This window comes from Ovis aries, chromosome 20 (assembly GCF_016772045.2).
Source record: "Ovis aries strain OAR_USU_Benz2616 breed Rambouillet chromosome 20, ARS-UI_Ramb_v3.0, whole genome shotgun sequence".
NCBI classification, from domain to species: Eukaryota; Metazoa; Chordata; class Mammalia; order Artiodactyla; family Bovidae; genus Ovis; species Ovis aries.
In genome coordinates this window covers 30,415,367-30,433,700 of record NC_056073.1, presented here as the reverse complement: position 1 = coordinate 30,433,700, position 18,334 = coordinate 30,415,367, and the positions used below count along the sequence as shown (strand labels likewise).

General features: G+C 40.6%; 6 non-coding genes across 6 annotated transcripts; all 6 read right to left on the bottom strand.

Moving 5' to 3' along the window:
• Positions 1 to 939: 939 nt before the first annotated feature.
• On the bottom strand, positions 940 to 1,012 carry TRNAA-AGC (transfer RNA alanine (anticodon AGC)). Its single transcript has one exon. It is a non-coding gene; the product is annotated as a tRNA-Ala (tRNA).
• A 2,612-nt stretch (positions 1,013 to 3,624) lies between these two features.
• TRNAM-CAU (transfer RNA methionine (anticodon CAU)) lies at positions 3,625 to 3,697 on the bottom strand. The gene has a single exon. It is a non-coding gene; the product is annotated as a tRNA-Met (tRNA).
• Positions 3,698 to 9,053: 5,356 nt separating this feature from the next.
• Positions 9,054 to 9,126, bottom strand: TRNAM-CAU (transfer RNA methionine (anticodon CAU)). The gene has a single exon. It is a non-coding gene; the product is annotated as a tRNA-Met (tRNA).
• A 1,479-nt stretch (positions 9,127 to 10,605) lies between these two features.
• On the bottom strand, positions 10,606 to 10,678 carry TRNAA-AGC (transfer RNA alanine (anticodon AGC)). The gene has a single exon. It is a non-coding gene; the product is annotated as a tRNA-Ala (tRNA).
• A 2,540-nt stretch (positions 10,679 to 13,218) lies between these two features.
• On the bottom strand, positions 13,219 to 13,291 carry TRNAM-CAU (transfer RNA methionine (anticodon CAU)). Its single transcript has one exon. It is a non-coding gene; the product is annotated as a tRNA-Met (tRNA).
• A 4,602-nt stretch (positions 13,292 to 17,893) lies between these two features.
• TRNAR-ACG (transfer RNA arginine (anticodon ACG)) lies at positions 17,894 to 17,966 on the bottom strand. Its single transcript has one exon. It is a non-coding gene; the product is annotated as a tRNA-Arg (tRNA).
• Positions 17,967 to 18,334: the final 368 nt, after the last annotated feature.

The window sequence follows — 18,334 nt, the reverse complement described above, 5'->3', positions numbered from 1 at the left end:
ATTGAATTTTGACAACTAGGTGTCATAATTTGCATTTTCCACATATGTTGGCAACTCAGAGAAGTGATGTGTCTGCTAAGCTGTAAAGTCTGGATTGAGAAGCAGATTATCTAATTCCAAATTATGTTATTTTTTTCTGCTGCAGCTGATAGTCTCACTGGATATTCTTCTCTACAATAGCTCATTCATACACACTCTAATTCCCAGTCTCCTCTCTGCTGGCCTTTCGGGCTTAGACTTCCAAGTCAAACTTTGGCTCATTCTCTTCCTTCAAAATCCACTTTCACTGAATAATATTGGCAAATCTGAACACTATTTTGTGAAGCTCTCTTGAATCTACCACTTCCTTTCCATTCAGTCAGCTCATATTCATTGGGGAGCTGCTCTGTGCCTGGCACTGTGGTAGCTTCAGGTGATTCAGAAGGAATAGGGTCACCCAGACTTCGGTTAGAAGGATATATATGCACAAGGGACAATCCTCTTAGTCTTCCTGGCATTTACAGCTAAATAATGGCTAAAAATATGTGTTCATGATGTCCCTCTGCTTCACTCTGACCATTCTTGATTTTTTAGTTTTGATGCGATCTTGCTTTTCTCTCAACTCTTTGGCTCTTCTTTCCACCTTTCTATATTGCGATTTTGCTCTCTTCGGTCAATTAGATCCATTGGTGAATGGTGTTGTTTAGTTAACTACTGGATCGATCATTAATGAGAGAGAAGTTTTGACACCTATAATGATAACTGTGGGTTTCTCTATTTTTCCTTTCAAGTTTATCAGCTTCAGTTCATGAGTTTTGAAGCTCAGTGGTCAGGGACGTAGAGCCAGTCTTGTCTTCGCCCGGAGGAGAGTGCAATGTGTGTCTGCTTTTCTCATTTCTTTGTATAGGTTGCAAGCTTTGTGGTTGTCAGCTGGAGCTCCTTAGTTGAAGGAGCCAAAACTGGAGAATGTGGGCATCGATCCCACTACCTCTCACATGCTAAGCGAGCGCTCTACCACTTGAGCTAATTCCCCACCTTCACCCTTGTGTTTTTTCCTCTAGCTTTTCAGAGTACCATCCCCACTTTATTTACTCTTCTGAGCAGCCTGAACTTCAGAAAATTTCAAGATCCTTAAAATGAAACCAGGACTGGACTAAGGGCACATCTTCTCAAAGATGCTTAAGGCAATAGTGTGATTGGTATCTATTCCTTTGCTGAAGAAAGGAGGGGAAAGTCACCATGGGAAAAAGAAGAGACAGAGGGAACATTTGGGGGTTTCACTGTTGACTGATGAGAAACCAGATATTAAGAACCCATGTAGAAAAAAATGGTTGAAAGAAAATACATGCAAAAGGGAATAGGCTTTTAATTTGTTCTAGCTTTCACTCAACTTTAAACTATTATCATGGAAAAGGGAATGGCCACCCATTCCGATATTCTGTGTAGTGAATCCCACGGACAGAGGAGCCTGGTAGGCTACAGTTCATGGGGTCACAAAGAGTCGGACGTGACTGAGTGACTAACACTAAATTGCTATCTGTGTGACTTTTGTAACAGGAGTCCTAAACATCTGTGTTCCCTTACATCTTTTTTTGTTATTCACTAATTAGAAAGCAGAAAATTCTGTCTGGGAAATTTTAAGTCATATAAACTGCCATTCATCAATAAAATGTAAAACATCAAGTAAGGCATAAAGAAAGAGCAAAATAAATCAGCAGACCTGGAGAGTAACATTTTGGAAGTCAATAAAATAATTTATTAAATTATTCACTTATATTTGATCTACCTATTCCCTATCCTTACCTAATACTTCTGTTTCAAGGCAGAAGCCATATTTATGCCTTAACTCCAGGCACTGAGGACACAATGATTTGAGCCTCAAGATCCTTATATTCTAGAGGAGAGACAGGAACCTTAAAAGAAAATTCATAAGACAATTTCTAAAACACAGTGCTTGTGAGGAAGGTGGCATAAGTTGATGGACAGATTAAAATCACGGTAAGAGGCATTAGCTAGGGAGGGGGGTCTCAGTAGCAAAGTAACATTTGACTTAGGGACTGAGTGCCAAGAAGTAGGCATATTACTAAGTCTGATTCAAAATGAGAAGTTATATTAGTCAGAATCTGAGAGGTGAAGAAAAGTCCTCTGTGTGCATTTGGGAAACCCAGACAGAGCCCAGTTACCAAAGACCCACAGAAAAGTCAAAATGTAAGAAAATTTCCAGCTCATTTCAAGACTGTGGTGCCAAAGGCCTAACCAAATGGTGGGCTTGCTGAAGGAGCCTCCAAGGGCATCATCCATAGGATTCTTTGTGTCTGAAGAAGCTTAAGATCCAGTTAAAGGAGAGGGAAGTCTTTTAGTAAAAAGCAAAGTGCAAGGGCTGTTCATAGTTCTGCATGGTAGAATTATGACCCTCTTTAATGTTCCTTTCTGTTTTTGGACTTCATCAGGATCTGATCACTAATGCTGTTAAATATATTTCCTGTATTACCTGCTGGAATCCCTCCTGTATTACCTGCTGGAATCCCTCCTGCCTCATTTGAAATATTTTAGCTGCCTGTGCAAAGAGGAAAAATTCTATTTGGGATTCTATATGTGGAAGTCAAATATCACCAGATTGTTTCAATTCTTGGAGATATTTCTGAAGGTGTTAATTTAGACTGTCATTACAGGTACTGTGATGGTTGGGCTGGAATGGATGGGTAAGAAACTTCCATAAGGAAGAACCACCCAAAGATCCTACTCCTATTCTTGTTTATGAGTTTACTCTAAGAATTCCCCTGATTTCACATCTTCTTTTTTATTTTGTTTTTGACAATCTGGGTCTTTCTGGTTCCCTCTCAGACCCGGGCAACTCAGTCCTCAGACTCACAAGTTCTGTCATCCATCTTGTCTCTTTAAATGTCCCTCAACAGATTTCTCTCTTTCCCCAGGTCAATGGGTCCCATAAATGTCCATTACAAAATAGCCTTCTTTTCACCAGATTCTCTCTGTTTACAAGGATGGGAGGTCCACTCTCCCACAACTCTTGAGTGTTGAGAAGGAAAGGCCATCATACTCCAGAACAGATCATGCTCACTCCCTTCACCGCATGTTTTTTGTCCTTATTGTAGTATAATGACAAAGTGGGTGCATGCGTGCTCAATCACTCAGCTGAGTCCAACTGTTTGTGACAGAGAGTATTGGTCAAAGACCAAGTCTGTGCTCTCTTCTGGGTGAAATAAGAAAAGAACCAGAAATTTTTAAATCTTCATTTTAAAAACAAATCCAATATTTCCCAAAGTTGGGTTCAGGAAAGGTCCTCTGAGGACTCAGGTCTTGTGGAGAAGAAATGATAGAGAAAAACTGGTGGAAACAAGTATCTTTCCCACTAGCTTTGAGTGCAAAGAAGGGTTTGTAACATTGAACCTAATTCCCATGTCCTAACTCTCTTTTTGATCTGAAATCTTTCCGGTGAATCTAAACTTCTTCACCAATGATTTTACTGAAGTTACTGGGAGTTGCAACAAACTTGAAATCTAATTTCAACCTTCTAAGCAAATATTCGGTCATTTTTCAAATGTTTTGCTGGTGCCCACCTTAATTTTACTTGCTATTGGGTTTTTCCTGCAACATAACTTTAGCCAGGCCAAAAAAAGTGTCATCTGCCCTCTCTGAGGCTCGAACTCAGGACCTTCAGATTATGAGACTGACGCGCTGCCTACTGCGCTAAGAGGGCAGACAGTGTAAGTAATACGTATTGAAAGTAGAGAGGAAATAGTATTTTCCGACTGCCCACACTTTTATCAGTTCCTAGTTTTTAATAACTACTTGAAAATCATTCCAATAAACCAATGACAAACCCAGTGGATTCCACATTAGGAATGATGCAGTCCATGCCTTTCCAGTATTCACCCCAAAATAAGACCATCTTGGCTGCATGGCTAGGGACAATAAATGTGCTCTCTTCTTAGTCTTGGATTCCAAAGATGTGCTTTTTCCTGCCCTCGGAAATCTCAGCTGATCTTACATTTTCCATGATCTCCTTGTTGAAAGAAACATAGAAGTTGCCTAGTTAATATTAGTTCACTGAGTGAATCAATAGTCCTCAAGTCTGGACTTCTCTGTCCTACTCATCTCCATTCGTACCTACATGGCTGGAGACATTCTTCCTACAAAAACCGCAAACTGACAAAAAGCCATCTTGTTTTTTCAGCCTTACATACTAATTCATACTAGGAGATTTATGGAGATTATTTCATACAGTCCACTTGAATTTAGGTAATAAACCTATGTACCATATTTTGTACTTTCCAGACAAAAGGCTGAGAGAAGTTAAGTAATATTTCTGTTAAACAGCAAAGTATGAATTGAGAGAAATTATTAGATTCCAAATTGTGAGTTCTCTCTCTACGCCAGTTCACACCCACTATCTAATTCCCAACTTCTGTGCTGGACTTTAGGGTTTCGACTTCCAAGTCCTTCAAAACCCATATAAAATGATCTGCCAAATACTAAACACTATTCTTGTGCAGCTTTTTTTAATCTGTCACTTCCTTTCCATTCATTCAGCGCATTATTGTTGTGGAGCTGCTCTGTGCTAGGCACTGTTGCAGGCTTAGGGGATTGTGAGGGAATCTGATTACCCCCAGGCCTCAGGAGTAGGAAGGATAAATATGAACAAGGAATGATCCACTTCCAGTTTCACCACTTTCAGTCTCCCTGGCATTTACAGCTAAATAACTCTTTCTAAAATACCACTTTTCTGCTTCACACTTACACTTTTTGGTTTCCTTGTTTTGATATAATTTTGCTTTTCTCTCAACTCTTTGATCTTTCTTTCTACTGACACTGCGATTTTACTTAATAAGGTCATTTAGATTCAGCGGTGGATAGTGTTTAGTCCCACACTGTATTTTCCAATTTGTTATCTACTAGATCTATCAATTAAAGAGAGGATTGTTGACATCTTCAACAATAATTGAGGACTTTTCTATGTTTCTTTTCAGTTTCATTAGCTATTGCTTTTGGGTTTTGAAGCTCTGTGGTCAGAGGCATGCAAATTTAGGATAGTTATTTTATTAGTGAGTTGACATCTTATAAATGTATAGCTTCTCAAATTAATACCTGGAATTTTTCTCTGCTTTGAAATCCACTTAGTCTTATAGTAATATATCTACTTTATTTTTTTTTATTAATGCTTGCATGAGGTCTGTTTTCCTATTCTTTGCTTTCAATCTCCTATATAACTTTTAATCTTGAGTACAGCTTTTCATCTCACAACTAACTGTATTTGAAGTGGATTTATTCTAATCAGTATATATATTTTTAATATATTGTGACAAACTGATTTTATTTGATATATCCAGATTGTTAGAATGCATTAAAAATAAATTGCTGACTATAATGACTCAAATAATATTATTGTTAATAATTTTGCTTTTAGATTTACTAAATAATTTATTAAAAGCTTGTTTCGTTTGTTTCTTATTTTCCTCTGCTCCTCTTCCTCCCTACCCTTACTTGACTTATTTAAACATTGTTAGTATGTGATGTATTGATTACCATATATATCCTTAATATTTCACAGTTTACTTAGAATCAATAAATTACCATTCAAGTTGTGTATAGACCTCACTACCATTTAGTCCCTTTACCACAACCACTTCATATAGTGCATATAGATACAATGAAAATTCAATCACACAATGTAATGATTTTCAGTTTCAAGCATCAAACATACTCTAAAGAATTGAAGAGGAACATAAAAGTCTATTATTCTTTCCCAGTTATTTCCTTCTCTTCTATGGTTCCAATGACAAATTGAAGTCATAAGGGAGTAATTACAGTTCAGGCATACAAAAATGGAGAGGATGGCTATTAAGGATCTGGCCTTAGACCAGTCCCTATATCACTGTACCAAACCCAGGGCCACCAACAGCCATAGTCGAACAACATCCACCAGCTGCAAACTTGTAGTCTCAAGGTTTCCCCTTGTAACTAAGTAACCATTGCAGACCCTAACCAATTCTGGCTTCATAAGCTGTCTTTCTTCTTGCTAGCATCAATTACAATGCTAAACAAACAGCTTATGTCACTGTGTGACCTTGCAGTTTTTCCCTTTAATAAGCTTCCTTCATTTTGTAGTCCAATGGAACACAACTCTTGTGCTTCTTAAATCTGTGTTTCCCAGGCTGCAGTCCTAGTAAACCTCCAATATAGGCTATTTCAAATGAGTTTCTGTTTCTGAAATTTTGGTTAACTTTCTCCATTTATACTATCCAATATATTTCCCTCTAGTATCATTTTTCTTGTCTCACAGCATTACTCTTTTCTAGAACTTCCATTAGCAATGGAGTCATTCAGTTTACCTTCAAATGAGCAGGTAAACTTTATGTCTGTCTGAAGGGTATTTTTGCCATATTTAGCTATTAGATTGACAGGTCTTTTCTTTCAAAATAACATAAAAATCATGTTATTTTGTTATGGTTCTTACAGTTTCTGATGAGAAATTAACAATCATTCAGATTGCTGTTTTCCTTTCATTTTCTTCTGGTACTTTAGAGCATTCCCCCCCCACCCCTTTCTAGTTTCAAGCAGTATAATTGTCATCTGTCTGCCTGTAGGTTTATTTGATTTTATCCTGCTTTAGGGTTGCTGAATGTTTATATCTTTTGCCAAATTTGGGTAACCAATTCCCCCCCACCAATGTTTCCCTTCTTCCTCTATTGAGTCTCCAATGATGTGAATGTAAGAATATTGCTATTTTCCTGTTTGTCCCTGGGGTTCTGTCCATTTTTTAAAATACACTTGCCTCTCTGTCATTTGGATTGAATATTTACTATTGTTCTATCTACACATTCTTTTTTCAGGTCTGAAGTTGCAATTTGGATGTATATTTTTTTTGCAGTGCTTCTTAAAAGCTGGAGAATGTGGGTATCAATCCCACTGCCTCTCTCATGCTAAGCAAGTGTTCTTCCACTTGAGTTAATTTCCCACCTTTATCGAGCTCTTTCCCCCAGTGTGTCAGAGTACCATCTCCATTATTCGCTTGAAATCAGGACTACTAAGGGCATGTCTTCCCAAAGGTGACCTGAAGCAAAAGTGAGATTTGTACCTATTTCTCCTCTAAGGAAAAGGGGTGAGAAATAGCCATGGGAAACACTTGGTGCTCCAAATTTCACGTTTCAGACATTCTGAGATAGAAGTGAAAATGTCCCAGTTGGGAGGACTCACCCAGAACAGCCAGCTAATAACAGGACCTTAGGATGATTATCTGTTTCTTAAAAGTGAGATGAAAATGACACACCAACAGGAGTGCGATGATCACTTATTCCTTTTAGGGGAGAAGGCAAACTGATTTTCCCTAGATGGTGGAAGGCAAAAACAGCTGTTTCTCCTCGATTTCCATCCAAGGACCTCTCGCGTGTTACGCTAGTGAGGGAAACTACACTGCACTAGGGAAACTACACTACACTAGGGAAACTCACGCTTTGTTCTATTTTAAGATATTTTTCCATTGTTACTGAGGCAGGTCATGAGAAATTATATATCTGCACCATATGATACAACAATTAAAAAGCACAAAATATTACTGATAAGAGCCATCAGAAATAAGACACAAGAGCATGTTACAGTGAAGGAAAAAATATGGACATTGAGCGGTACAGATGAAGAGTGATGATGATGCTGTTAAAAGATGATGCTGTTAAAGTGCTGCACTCAGTATGCCAGCAGATTTGGAAAACTCAGCAGTGGCCACAGGACTGGAAAAAGTCAGTTTTCATTCCAATCCCAAAGAAAGGCAATGAATGTTCAAACTATCACAGACTGTATTAATTTCACATGCTAGCAAGGTATACTCAAAATCCTCCAAGCTAACCTTCAGCAGTACCTGAACCAAGAACTTCCAGATGTACAGGCTGAATTTAGAAAAGGCAAAGGAACCAAAGATCAAGTTACCAACATCCTTGGATCATAGAAAAAGCAAGAGAATTCCAGAAAAACATTTATTTCTGCTTCATTGACTATGCCTTTAACTGTGTGGATCACAACAAACTGTGGAAAATTCTTAAAGAGATGGGAATACCACCTTACCTACCTACCGAGAAACCTGTATGCAGGTGAAGAAGCAATGGTTAGAACCGGACATGGAACAACAGACTGGTTCCAAATTGGGAAAGGAATACATCAAGGCTTTGTACTGTCACCTTGCTTATTTAACTTATATGCAGAGTACATCATGCGAAATGCCAGGCTGGATGAAGCTTGAGCTTGAGTCAAGATTGCTGGGAGAAATATCAATAATCTCAGATATGCAGATGAAACCACCCTTATGGCAGAAAGCGAAGAGGAACTAAAGAGCCTCTTGATGAGGGTGAAAGAGGAGAGTGAAAAAGCTGGTTTAAAACTCAAGATTAAAAAAATGAAGATCATGGCATCTGGTTCCATCACTTCATGGAAAACTAGACGGGGAAACAATAGAAACAGTGAGAGACTTTATTTTCTTGGGCTCCAAAATCACAGATGGTGACTGCAGCCACGAAATTAAAAGACGCTTTCTCCACAGAAGAAAAACTGTGACAAACCTAGACAGAATATTAAAAAGCAGAGACATTGCTTTGCTGACAAAGGTCTGTCCAGTCAAAGGTATTGTTTTTCCAGTAGTCATGTATGGAAGTGAGAGTTGGACCATAAAGAAAGCTGAGTGCCAAAAAATTGATGCTTTTGAACTGTGGTGTTGGAGAAGACTCTTGAGAGTCACTTGGGCTGTAAGGAGCTCAAACTAGTCAATTCTAAAGGAAATCAGTCCTGAATATTCACTGGAAGGACTGATGCTGAAGCTGAAACTCTAATCCTTTGGCCACCTGATGTGAAGTACTGACTCATTGGAAAAGACCCTGATGCTGGGAAAAGATTGAAAGCAGGAGGAGAAGGGAACAATAGAGGATGAGATGGTTGGATGGCATCACCAACTCAATAGACATGAGTTTGAGCAAGCTCCAGGAGATGGTGAAAGACAGGGAAGCCTGAAGTGCCACAGTCCATGGGGTCACAAAGGGTCAGACAAGACTGAGCAACAAATATAAAACACCTGCCCTCTCTGAGGCTCGAACTCAGGACCTTCAGATTATGAGACTGACGCACTGCCTACTGCGCTAAGAGGGCAGATGCTCATAGCTTCTGGCATTGAAAGTAAAATATAAAATAGTACTTTCCAGGCATGTCCATCAGTTTCCAACTTTTAAAGAATGTGACCATGCTACTTGTAAATCATTCCATTTAAACCAGTGCTGCACCTGAAGGTTTCTGCATCCAGGAATGGTGGAGTCCACACCTTTCCAGCCTATACGCAACAACTGGACCCTCTGGCCTGCAGTTCCACTTGTACTGGTCCAGTAACAATTGTACTGGTCTTTTGCTGCTCTTTTTCCCTCTTGTGGTCTAATGATCTGCCTGTTGCCTCCTTCAGAGACCTCAGTCACTCTTACACTTTCCTTGATACCTTATATTCAAAAGAAACTTAAGAAGTACCCAGTTAATACTATTAATAGTTCACTGACTGACTAAGTGAATTAGTACTCCTCAAATCTGTCTGAACTCCATACTTCTTGGTCTCACTCTATGTCTCCAGTTACATCTACATGCCCGGAGATATTCTCCTTACAAAAAAAACACAAACTGAACTTAATTCAAAACCTTCTCATTTGTTTCAGCCTTATAATGATACTAAGGGATTTATGGAGATGATTTCATTCATTCAAATTGAATTTCAGCAACAAAAGAATGCATCATAATTTACATTTTTCAGGTATAATGGAGACTCAGAAAAGTTAAGGTCCCAGAGCTGCTAAGTAGCAAAGCATGAATTGAGAAACAGACTTGAAATTCCAAATTGTGATTTTATTTTTCTGCTGCAGCTGAGGGTCTCACTGTCTGTTCTCCAAAATAATTTATTCATCTAAACTTTAATTCCTAGCCTCTTCGGTGCTGGTGTTCTGGGCTTAGACTTCCAAGTCAATTTTGGTTCATTCTCCGGCTTCAAAATCCACATTCACTGTCCCGGCAAATACTATTATTCTTGTGAAACTCTCTTAAATCAAGTCCTTTCCATTCATTCAGGACATATTCATTGGGGAGCTGCTCTGTGCTTGGCACTGCAGTAGGCCCAGTTGATTCAGAAGAAATCTGACCACCCAAACCTCTGGAGCTAGTATGTATACTGACAAGAGACAGTCTTTTTCTTGTTTCACTACTTTCAGTCTTCCCTGGCACTTACAACTAAATAATACTTTAAAAAATGTTTGTTTCCACAATGTCCCTTAGCTTCAATCTGACCATTCTTGATTTTTTATTTTTGATATGATCTTGCTTTTCCCTCAACTCTTTGGTAGAACTTCATTGTGATTTTGCTATCTGGATCAGTTTGATCCATTGATATATGGTGGTGTTTATTTTTTCAACGTGTTTGTTGACTTTCCTTATCTACTAGATTCATCATTAATGAGAGATGTACATAGTGAAGGCCAATAGAGCCAGGCCTGTCCTGTTTTGCCCTTGCTCAGGGAAGGGTCCAAAGTGTCTAATTTTTTCCTCTCTTTCTACAGTTTGGAAGATTTGCAGTTCCTCAGCTGAAAGAGTAAAAACTGGAGAATGTGGGCATCGATCCCACTACCTCTCACATGCTAAGCGAGCGCTCTACCACTTGAGCTAATTCCCCACATCCAGCATGCATCTATTCCTTCCATTTCTCAGTGGACTGTGTCCACGTCATTATTCATTCTTCCAGGCTGCCAGAACTTCAGGAAATGTCACGGTCTTTAAGCTGGACTAAGGGTCCATCCAAGGATCCTCCAAGGCAAGAGAGCAGTTGGTACCTATTCCTCTGCCAAGGAAAAAAGAAAGTCACTGCGACAAAATCTGGCCAAAAAACTATATGCGTTTCAGATTTTCCTGACAGAAGGGACCACATCCCATTTGGGAGGACTCACCCAGAAGAGTGGGCTAATGCAGTCGGACTATCTCAGATTGATAACCTGTTTCTTAAACCTGAAACTAAAACAGCAAAACAACAGAAATGAGATGATCACTGGTTCCCTTTAGGGGAGGCAGAGGGCTGAGTTTTCCTAGATGATAGAAGGTACAAGGGAGCAATTGTTTCTGCTCAGTTTTGAACCAAGGGACTCCAGTGTGTTAGGCAAGTGTGATAACCACTATACTACAGAAACTTACCCATTGTTTTATTTCTGGAATATTTATGGGATTCTTGCTGAGGCAGGTCTTGAGAAGTTATGTATTTACACTATATGCAAGAACAAAAAAGAAGTACATACTATTACATGCAAAAGCCATCAGAAATTAGAGGTGAGACATAGAGAAAAGGAAAAATGCATGGACATTGTAAGATGTAGATGTAGAGCGAACATAGGATGGAAGGAAAAGGCACAGATGTAGGGATTCCTGTGTTCAGAAATATACCTGCTCAATTGGAGTGGGTGTATGTGTGTTTGTGTGTATAAAATAGACATGAAGGGAAACAGTGGTTGAAAAGCCTGGACACATGAAGATACACTGGAGAGAAAACTGGAGGCTTAAGAACACTTGAAAAAATTCCATGCAGACAGCTTACATAATCAAGGTAATATTTTATGATAAATTTTTAATTTTGACTGCCATATAAGTAAGAAATGGGGAAACTGTAATTAAGGAGAATAAAAAGAAGTTATGTTAAGGGATTGAGGTTTATTCTTTTAGCTTCTGAGATTAGCAGTAGCATCAGTGTTTCTGCATCTCCAATCCAAGACACTGTCTGGCGCAGAATACTTTCTCCATAAACATAGACTAGATCCAGGCATAGATGCATGAGAAGAAAGAGAAAGATTCTGGAGAGTTATGTAGGAAGGATCTACAATATCTAAGTATGTGTCATGACGCTGGATGTAGAGATTTGAGGGAGAAGAAGTAGTCAAGGACACTTAGAAGTCTGGAACCTGGGTGGCAGACACAGAAGTGATTTTGATTTAGTGTCTGATGAGTGGAAAAATAAATACACTCATTTAACAATTTGTTCTATGAATGTATGAAGGGAGGAACTGGTATTCCTTATAGATTTATGAGACTATACCTTAAATTAAAAGACAAGCTCACATCTTTTCATATAGAAAACAAACAACCAACTAGCTTTTAATGTCTGGTTTTGCTCCTTAGAGCTAACAGACTTGAGAAAAATGATTCAACTCCCCTGAAATTCAATTCCATCTTTCAAATGGTAGTGATGATATTTGGGTTATTTGCAAGGTTAATCAAACGACTTGCATAAAATCAATAAACTTTCAGGACACTTTCTAGAATGTGGTGCAGATTAGATCTACAGAAACTACCCCAGATCTACAGGTTAGATCTACAAAAGCTAACCCACTGTCTCCTCCTATGCTGCTGCTAAGTCACTTCAGTCGTGTCTGACTCTGTGTGACCCCATAGACGGCAGCCCACCAGGCTCCCCCATCCCTGGGATTCTCCAGGCAAGAACACTGGAGTAGGTTGCCATTTCCTTCTCCAATGCATGAAAGTGAAAAGTCAAAGTGAAGTCGCTCAGTCGTGTCCGATCCTGCCTAATATCCAAAATCTTGTAACAATCACAGTTGTTTTTATAGAGACATACACAATGAGTGGGAGAGCCCCAAATTCTCAACTGCACCCAGAACAGTGCATTAACAATATATATTTGTTACATGATTTAAAAAATAAATGATTTTACCCTTCCCCATATCTTAACTGTGGTTGGACAATCTTTAGAGCATGAATTTGGAAGAGAAAACTTCTGTTGCTTCTCCGACCAGGAGGAGAGGAAGATCAAAAATATACTATAGCTTTTATTTTCTGGTGTAATCTAAATTTCTGGTCCATTTCACTCAAACTGCTGGGAGGTGCAACAAACCAGAAAATTGATTCCATTTTCTTGAATGAGTATTGAATATTGGAACATCCACCCAGTGCTTTGGAGAAGGAAATGACAACCCACGCCAATATTCTTGCCTAGAGAATCCCATGGACAGAGGAGCCTGGTGGGCTGCCATCTATGGTGTTGCACAGAGTCTGACACAACTGAAGCGACTTAGCAGCAGCAGCAGCGTCCAATGCTTATCAGGCAGCATTTGCTAATTTTCTTTTGTATTGATTTCTTTAAGCGCATATTACACACATTTTCTTTTCTTTCAACTTGGCTTTTCAACAGGCCGACTGTGAAAAAAAGTGAGGGCCTGCCCTCTCTGAGGTTTGAACTCAGGACCTTCAGATTATGAGACTGACGCGCTGCCAGCTGCGCTAAGAGGGCAGACAAGCCAACATCTGTACATTGAAGTTAAAATATGAAACAGAATTTTCCAAGCATGTCTACTTCATCTGTTTTCAGATTTTAAAGAATCTACTCTATGTTATTTGAAAATCACGATGTTTAAGTCAATGCTGCATGGGTAGGATTCCATATTTATGAAAGGTAGAATCCATGCCTTTCCAGTATTCAACCTAAGACAGGACCATCTATACTTCAGTACTAAGGACAATTCATTGTGTCTGTCTTTTGCTGGTCTTGTGTTTGAAAGACTTCGTGTTTCCTGCTCTCAACCAAGCTTACATCTTTCATGATCTTTGTTGAAGAAACGTAGAAGGTGCTCAGTTAATATTTCTTCTCTGACTGACTGAATCAGTATCCCTCAAATTTGTCTATAGTCCATACTTCTCTATCTTTACTTCTCTGCTTGCATCTATGTGACTGGAGACATTCTTCCCTACAAAAACATAAACAGAATTTAATTTAAAAAAATTTTCCTTTTTTTCAACTTTATATGCTATTAATTACGCTAAGAGATTTATGGAGATTATGTCATGTAGTCTAATTGAGTTTTGGCAACAAAACTATTTATTGTAGTTTACTAAACCAAACTTTGGGCTGCTAGCCCCAGAGCAGCAAAGCCAGTCTGCTGCCATCAGGTTGTGATGAAGGAAGGTGAAGGATTTATTGCAGGGTGCCAAGCAAGGAGAACTAGCTCAAAAGATTCAGATACCCAAAGTCTTTCAAGGCAACGTTTTTAAAGACAATGTGAGGGTGACTGTCTCAGGGTGTATAATCAAGGGCTTCCCAGGTGGCTCAGTGGTAAAGAATCCACCTGCCAATGCAGGAGATGTAAGAGACTCAAGTTTGATCCCTGGGTAGGGAAGATCCCCTAGAGTAGGAAATGGCAACCCACTCCAGTATTCTTGCCTGGGAAATCCCATGGATAGAGGAGCCTGGCGGGCTACCATCCATGGGGTCCTGAAAAGTCAGATGTGACTGAGCCCAGGACCGTGCGACAGTGTGATAGTGTGAGGGAGACTGTCTCAGGGTGCATTAAGAGCCAACGTGCAACTCTTTGATAGGCTGATGATGAGGTAACAAGGTAATATTTTGGGTAACAATTGTCAGTTTTTGCCTCCAACGAGTCTGAGATCTCCAAACTATTGGTTAGCATGCAGTCAACTTTTTCATCTGGTAGGAGTTTTAGTATCTGCAAAATAATTCAAGGATATGGCTCATAATATTAACCATATCCCTTGAGGAGAAACTAAAGGCTCAGGGCTCTATTTTATGGCTAAACTATTGTCTTGTTTGAACGCTTTCCTTTGTTTCTGCATTTTCTCACTTCTCTGATTAAATTTGCTCTTTGAAGTTGAGAGAAGATCTCAGATACCAATTTTTTCTTTTCACAAACAAGAGTTAGGGGGGACACGGGGTGAGGCTGGTGTCTGTCTCTGGAGGAGGAATTTGGTGTTAATTTTGAAGTTGAATGCAACAACCTCATCCAGCTGGGTGATCAGAGAAGCTTTCCTTTCCCATTCTGAAGATACTAATGTGGGGGTTCACTATGAATTTATGTTTCTGTGTACAGAATGTCAATTGAATCAACTTGTTTTGAGAAGAAAGGGAATCCGAATCAACAGAAATTTTAAGATAACCTCTGCTTCCTTTCGGAGAAGCAATGGCACCCCACTCCAGTACTCTTGCCTGGAAAATCCCATGGGCGGAGGAGGCTGGTAGGCTGCAGTCCATGGAGTTGCTAAGAGACACGACTGAGCGACTTCATTTTCACTTTTCACTTTCATGCATTGGAGAAGGAAATGGCAACCTACTCCAGTGTTCTTGCCTGGAGAATCCCAGGGACGGGGGAGTCTGGTGGGCTACCTACTATGGGGTCGCACAGAGTAGGACACGACTGAAGCGACTTAGCAGTAGCAGCAGCAGCAGCATGCTTCCTTTTACAAATAGCAGGTTTGAGACTGCAATCAGAAGTTAATACAAACTTCAGGAGAATAAAAATATTTACCTTTATGAAAAATGGCTGGAGTGGAAACTGGGATTTGGACAAGAATCCAGGAGCAGAGGGGCTAAATGTATGTATTTATTTGTTTGCCTTTGATCAACATGACTGCCTGGGAGAGGAAGAAGAGGAAATTTGGTTTTCCATCAGGGAGTGTCATTCAGGCCCTACGGAGACAAATAAAGCAGGAAGTGGGTCTAGGAACAGTGAGGGCTATGGGGTAACAGGGTAGGTTGCATTTTAGCTGAGGTCATCAGACTGAGCAGAGGACATTTGAACTTTCCTGCTGTCAAGTTTCATAGTTACCATAGTTTCAGGCTAATAAGGAGAAGGCAATGGCACCCCACTCCAGTACTCTTGCCTGGAAAATCCCATAGACTGAGGAGCCTGGTAGGCTGCAGTCCATGGGGTCGCTAGGAGTCGGACACAACTGAGCGACTTCACTTTGACTTTTCACTTTCCTGCATTGGAGAAGGAAATGGCAACCCACTCCAGTGTTCTTGCCTGGAGAATCCCAGGAACGGGGGAGCCTGGTGGGCTGCCGTCTATGTGGTCGCACAGAGTTGGACACGACTGAAGCGACTCAGCAGCAGCAGGCTAATAATAAAGAGATGATAAAGTCTTCATAATGAATTTGAAGGACGGGAAAATACTGGAGTGTGATTATTATTCTGCTTTCTGGAAAACACTTGAGAGATCTGATTAGGGTGTTAGTTTTCTCACAGTTAGGTTGGTTACAACCTGCTGTTAACTCCATTACCTTGAAGGAGGAAAGGAACAGGTTGCGCTGGCTGGACTGACTCCATTTTTAAAAGGAAAAGAATTCCTTCTTGCCCTCTCAATGAACTTTGGACTTCTTATCCGGTAACCATGGAAACAACACACCAAATGGCCGGGCAGCTCCCTCACTCCCTGCAGGGTTTCCCCCACCCCCCAAGGGACAAACACCCGACCAGGCAGAGCTCACACCTAGACTCCCTGGAGCCAGGAAGAGTGTAATAAACCAGTATATAATCAATCATCTGTGTGATCTTTGTAATGCCCATTGATGTGGGCTACTCTGCATGACTAGGTGACCTTCAGATTGTGAATTATGGATGTAACCTGATTGTATCTGTAACATTTTCCAGAGCAGTTTAAGAAATTTGGGGATGTGGGCATGGGCACGTACACTTTAGGTATAAAAGGTTGTTATAAAAATCGGTCGGGGTCCCTGGCTAAAGAGGAAACTCTGCCTTGGACCCGCAGGTGTAATAAACTGCATTCCACTATTCACGCTGTGCTTCTAAGTGGCTTTCCTTCCCGAAGCGTTTGGCTACAAGTTGGTTAGTAATCTGGATAATCAAGATAGCCATTACCTTGTTAGAAGTCCCCTGAACAGAGTGAAGCATAGCTACAAAGGATGGCTCGGTAGAGGGAGGGGTCGGTCCTGATGAGTATGAAAGCAGGAAGGGAATAAGAATGCAAATTCATCAAGACTTTCCTCCTGCCCAGCACACTTTGGCTCAGCAACCTGGGTGGGCAGTGGTATGGGTGGTATCTGTCTTTTGACTCTAGAAATGTACCTCCTATTCCAGGCTTTAAAAGAAAAAGTTTGATCTACAGTATCCTAAAAGGCCACAAGGCAGCCAGGATGAAAGGAGCCATTTCTTGCCACTCTCTTTCTCTTCTTTGTTTTCGTTTCTCTTCTTGTCTGTCCTCGAATTCCTTCAGCCGCCTCCAGGGCTCTTTCAGCATGGATCTCAGTAGACAAGGATAGAAAAATTCGTCCATTTACTGCCCTTCTGTTAGCTGACCCGGCTGCTTGAGCGTCCTCGACCCTCACGAGGAGTCACTCCTCGAGGGCAGCGACCGCAGGGACTTCTCAACTTTGAGTCGCCGACCCCGGACTGCGCTTGATGCGCTTAAAGCGCGGTATTGGGTTGACGTTCTGCAGACATCTGCGGGGCAGGGAAATATGCTGGCAGCTCCTCCCAGCAGATCCCATTCGCATCCCCCAATCCTTGACAGATACAAGATCCAAATTGTCCTTGCTTGCTGTGTGAAGATCTGAACGCTTACGAATTGCTTTTCCTCACCCGAGGTTCTTCTAAGACCTGACCGCTGATTCCCACGCGTTCTGCCCTCCCTGGGGCCGCAAAGAGTCGGACACGGCTGAGCGACTGAACTGAACTGAACTGCCCTGCCTACTTACGGTTCTCTCCTTTGTTGTTTATGACATCGCTTTTGCTTATTTCGGTGTAAACTTTGACAGTTGAACGTTGGAGAAATTTTTGCAGAATTCGTCGAGGATTCTATTCTCTAGAGAGCACTATATTCTCAAGAGGCAAGCGTTCTCAAAAGGGAGAGATTTCCATGTAACAGGCTATAGTACAAAAGATATTAGTTGATGTGCAAGATTCCTGTCTTATTCTTTTGTGTATCTTTTCTAGCCCCGCCCAGGTCATCTTCCCTTCATTTTTGTGGTGATCGAACAAGTCACAATAAAGGTTTAAAGAGGACTCCCTCATACTAAGAGAGTCTCAGGTGGGTTGTAAAAACATACCACCCTACCACCCCCCTAAAGAGGGGAGAGGGAACTTCGAGCCAGCCAGGAGTCGAACCTGGAATCTTCTGATCCGTAGTCAGATGCGTTATCCATTGCGCCACTGGCCCTATCTGTATGGGTGCTCTTAAAACCATCATTAATTAGCATTTAAGAAGTTTTTGCACTTTCATATCATGGAATTTCTGGATGTAGCCGATGTACACTCGCTCTTCTTTTGATTTTTCTGCCCTCTACTTTCCCAGATGGGACGATATAAGGAATTATGGTCTACTTTGAAGCCTCATTACAGCAATAACCTGCCAGCCTAAAGTCCTTGACCTCCTGGTGAAGGGGCTGGAAGGAGCGAATGATGGAGTTCTTAGGACTTTGCTAATGAGAACGGAAGGAAATCGGAAAACAGGGACCAGAGTAAACAAATAAAATAACAGAAATATTCGCAAACCTAATCGAGTCCTTAATTTCCCCTGCCCCGTTT